The sequence below is a fragment of the Orycteropus afer genome, unplaced genomic scaffold (assembly GCF_000298275.1).
Source record: "Orycteropus afer afer isolate SDZICR_OR568_19922 unplaced genomic scaffold, OryAfe1.0 scaffold00363, whole genome shotgun sequence".
In the NCBI taxonomy this organism is placed as follows: Eukaryota; Metazoa; Chordata; class Mammalia; order Tubulidentata; family Orycteropodidae; genus Orycteropus; species Orycteropus afer.
The window spans coordinates 1,256,971-1,261,826 of NW_006921950.1; the positions used below are offsets into that span (position 1 = coordinate 1,256,971).

General features: G+C 42.1%; 1 pseudogene; it reads right to left on the minus strand.

Annotated features, from left to right (window-relative positions):
• Positions 1-595: 595 nt before the first annotated feature.
• The window catches only part of LOC103207313, a 12,065-nt pseudogene continuing 7,804 nt past the window's right edge, over positions 596-4,856 (minus strand).

Below are 4,856 nucleotides of genomic sequence, written 5' to 3' on the forward strand. Positions count from 1 at the left end.
AAAATTTAGATGCATGTTTGATTTTTTTTTTTTTGCATCACAAATAAGATTTTTTATTTGTCACCATTAAAAGTTTGAATTTTAAACAGATTCTTGAACTGGTGGTTCATAGCCATTGGCTTGTTCAGTTTTAGCACCTGTCTCATCTCCTGTAGCTTTTTCACAACTACTACCTTCACCATGGGAGCTCTGGTAGCATAGTGCCTAAGGCACTTGACTGCTAACCAGAAGGCTTGCGGTTCAAACCCACCAGCCACTCCTTGGAAGGAAGGTTAGGCAATCTACTTCCATAGTGATACTGCCTCGGAAACCCAAGGAGGGGTTGCTATGAGTTGGGTCCGACTCGACGGCACATAACAACAACAACAACCTTCACCATGAAGCTCCATGAGTTTTCCCAATTCAAACTTGGGCTTCTTCAGCAATTTTACTTTTCTAACAAATATATCATAGAGAGGATAAATAGATTGGCAAGCCGATTCTATGTCTTTCCCAATGCCATCTGGAATCAATGTATTGACCACTTCGTCCAAGTAATTTGTTTGCATCTCTTAGGTCATGATTTCCATAATTTCTTCTGGATTTGGCAGAGCTGTTAATGTTGAGCATAAGATGTCTTCCAAATCTGATTGTTGCACTCTTTAGTAAAACCAACACAGACCAGACGAAGCAAATAACCATCTGTAGTCTTGACATCAACATGAGCTTCAATCATGGTCTGCCATTTTTTTGACCACACAGCACATTTTGTTATGGTAAGATATATGCCATGGAAGTTGGTCAGGTAGTTTTTTCCCTGAACATCCTCAGAAATGAGCTTGAATTTTCTAAATCCAGCTTCACTGTTCTGCAGATCAGTAAGGCTTACTTCAAAACCGTGACCCTTGAGGCCATCATATGCAATTTTGGTTCCTTGAGTCCTTGTGACAAGTGTTTTCCCAAATTCCTTATATTGAACATAAATGGTGCTTTCACATCATACTAGTCTTTCTTAGAAAATGGATCAACCACTCTCTTCTTGACTCCTTTTTTTGCCCCCTTTTGAAAGGTGGTTATTCTTGCTGACTGCCCTGGTGCTGCTCAGAGAGCCAAAACGCCCATGTTTGATGTTTTAAGGAGTGATATTTGCCCACTGGACCTATCAGAGAGTTCCAACTCTTAGACCCATCTTATGGATTTTAGTCAAAACCAGGAAAACTGAGTCGTTGAAGGGACAAGCCCATATACAAACTATTAGCAGTATGTATTTGTACATTAGTATCAAATGTCAGTGCTCTTCAGGCTGCCATTCAAACTCTGCAGACTACAATGCTGCATTAAATGATAAACCCATTGCTATTGAGTTGATTCTGATGCACAGTGACCCTGTAGAGTAGAACTGCCCCATAGGGTTTCCAAGACTGGAATTTTTATGGAAGCAAACTGCCATATCTTTCTCCTACAGAGAAGCTGGTGAGTTCCAACTGCTGACCTTTTGTTTTGCAGCTGAGCTCTTAACTATTGCACCACCAAGACTCCCTTATTGAGTGTTAGACTAGGCTGATTGTGTGGGCTGCTGCTTGTGGATGCACATGGAGGATCTACAGGTTGCCTATTCAATGTATATTTTCATCTTATTAATAGAATGTTGCTTTTGTTAGAGGTTGGCAACAGGCTAAGGTAAAAACACTCAAACTCCCTTGCAGCTAAAAGTGACCATGTGACATCATCCTGGTTACTGAGTTGTAGGCAGAATGCTTCCAGGGATTTTTGGAAAACATTTGCTTTTTGGATACAAATGCTTATATTTCTTTTTTCTTCCTGTCTGGAATGTAGATGTAATGACTGAAGGTACAGCTTTGAACTATGAGGCAACACACATGAGGGTGGTGACCTAGAATATAAGGCTGATGGGCAGAAAGAAGAGAAAAGCCTAGAATCCTGATGTCAATGTTACATCTTTGAGCTATTTTCAGACAGCTGACCCTTAGCCTGCTTCTTGCTTAAGACCAAAAAGTTCTTATCTATTTAAGTCTCTGATAGTCAGGTTTTCTGTTACTTGTAGCTGAACACATTTCTGAAAGATACAAATAGTTCTGATAGCATAGTGCCTAAGGCACTTGACTGCTAACCAGAAGGCTGGTGGTTCAAACCCACAAGCCACTCCTTGGAAGGAAGGTTGGGCAATCTACTTCCATAGTGATACTGCCTCAGCAACCCAAGGAGGGGTCTCTATGAGTTGGGGCTGACTCGACGGAATACAACAACAACAACAGCAACAAATAACTCTTATAACAATGGGCTAGCAAACACATATAAATTTCCCCTTTTTGAATTTTATGTGAAAACAGGGTATATGAGTGGATAATGAAAACAATACACGGTTTAGTTCTCTGTAGGAGAATTGGCCTCTTAAGCTACCACTTTGTCTTAAATTATGGCTTCTGGTCTCCTGTGTCTTTTGTTCCTTAAAAAGTTTAAATTGAAACAATCCATTGTGAGAAAGCAGATAGGCCACTTCTGTCACCAGATCTGGTTGGGCTTAGTTCTGTTCTTATTAACCCTGATTTCTGTACCTGACTCTTTTCCTTTTGACCATATCCCCTAGCTTCTTCTTGGCTCTGTTTGCGGACACACACTGCTCTCCTGGCAGCTGTGCTGTCAGAGGCAGGTTTGCCCCTTTATTTGGACCAGGGCTGACTTGACTTACACTGTGAGAATGGCCAGAGAGAGAGCAGCAATAGTCATATTTTCTTTTCTTGGACCACTAGAAAAAATTCAATGACTAGTGCATTCTGGTAATTATATTTTCTTGCCTAAACCCATCTTGTTTTAGCCCCTAGTTTGCTGGAAGAGAAAGAGGGAGAAGTATTAGGCAAAGGGTCTTGGTGTGTAGTTGCAGCTGGGGGTTGATGGCCCCCCACCCACTCCTCAATGTGGCTTGGTGAAAATAAGAAAATGTTGGAAACAGCACATTCCTTCAACCATCACCAAGCAGGGCCTTTGATGCTCTGCCAAATATGACCCAGGCTTCAGACTCCTCCTGGCTGCACAGAGATTTCTCAGAGAAAAGAAATCCAGAGATTTCCTGTTCCAAGGTGATGAGGGTCACTTGAAGACAGCAGGAGGTGAAGTGCAGAAGTGAATATAGTATTTATGAACTGCTCCTACACGTGGACAATAATCTCCTACTGGTTCTTTCTTTGTCTGATAATACTAATTCGTTACATCCTAAATCAAGAAGTGTCAACATCACATATCTGTAAATGCCAAAATTGGTTAAATAAATAAATAAATAGATAGATAAATAAATAAATAAAATGAAGTGGCCTCTCCTAAGACATTCTGCCATCCTGTGTACTCTGGCAACCCTGCCCTCTGAAGGAACACTCCTCATCCAAATTCCTTGTGAAGAATTTTTTTTTTCTCCTTGTCTCCAATGTCATTTACTCACCCCTTTGTCCCTGTGTTATTTATGGGATAAGGCTGAGAAGTGAGTTGCTGAGGCACTTTTCAGCATATGCTTCATAAGTTTTATGAACCTCAGTTGAATTTGCTTTTTTTGTTTCCCCAGTGTAGGCTGATTTACTCCTCTCTAGGATATAACCCCTCAGCCTGCTGAAGGCAGCAAACATCAACCCCCAGTCAGTGTTGGATTACCAAACAGGCAAGGTAAGGGCAGATTTACTTGTGCATACTTATAAATCTATAGTAAACCAATTTCACATTTTTTCACCACAGCAAAGATTATGCATCTAGGTATGGCTAGCATCTGTCTCTCTCCCAAACCCACAAGACCTTCTTAAAGACTCAAAGCCTTGTCTAAGGCACTTGACTGCTAACCAGAAGGCTGGCAGTTCAAACCCACCAGCCACTCCTCGGAAGGAAGGTTGGGCAATCTATTTTCGTAGTGATACTGCCTTGGAAACCCAAGGAGAGGTCGCTATGAGTTGAGTCTGACTTGATAGCAAATTACAACAATGATGGGTTTCCCTTGTTTACTGGGTTATCTGTCCCTGCCACCAGCCCTCCCAGCCTGTCAGCATGGACTCTTCCCTATCATTTGGTCCTTTTCCTGATGTCATGGGTCTCCTGAAATGGGTGCATCACTTCAGCTGAGGCCTTGTGGGACTTGGCATCAGTCACCTTCTCTGCTCCTCAGTTCAATAAATTCTCACCACATAGATGCTGCTGCCAAGTCTGTCTTCAGAAGTGAGGCCACCTTTTCTCTGTGGAGCCTTCCTCCCTCCCTCCCTCATGAGGTTTGTAAAAGCTAACTCAAAGTGCTGAAAATATCAGAAGCAAATGAAATTTCTAGATGTGTAGGCATGTGGGGCACCTGTTTTGTAATTGGAAAAAATCTGCAGTTGAACTATCTATGTGATCGGCATTATCATTGTTGGCCTTTTCAGCCTTGGAGTACCCTTTCTATCAGTAACAAATTTCTCTTTGTGACGGTCTTGCTTGGAGAGGGGAAGGGCCCCATTGCCCACTCTAAAAATCAAGGAAAAAGCTATTGTTGGTAGTTGCTATTGATTTGGGTCCTGCCTTATGGTAACCCCATACACAAGGAAAAGAATTCACACTATTGTGATCCATAGGGTTTTCACTGGCTGATTTTTTGGAAGATGTCCAGACCTTTCTTCCAAGGTGCCTCTGGGTGGACTTGAACTGCTAAACTGTCAGTTAGCAGCTGAGTGCTTTAACTATTTGTACCACTCAGGGACTACAGAAAGAAGGGCAGATAGTCCTTGTGTCTTGGCAAATAAGATGCTTCCACCAGGACTTTTTTTTGTATGTGTGTATATATTCTCGGGGAGCCCTGGCAGCGTAGTGCCTAAGGCACTTGACTGCTAACCAGAAGGCTGGTGGTTCAC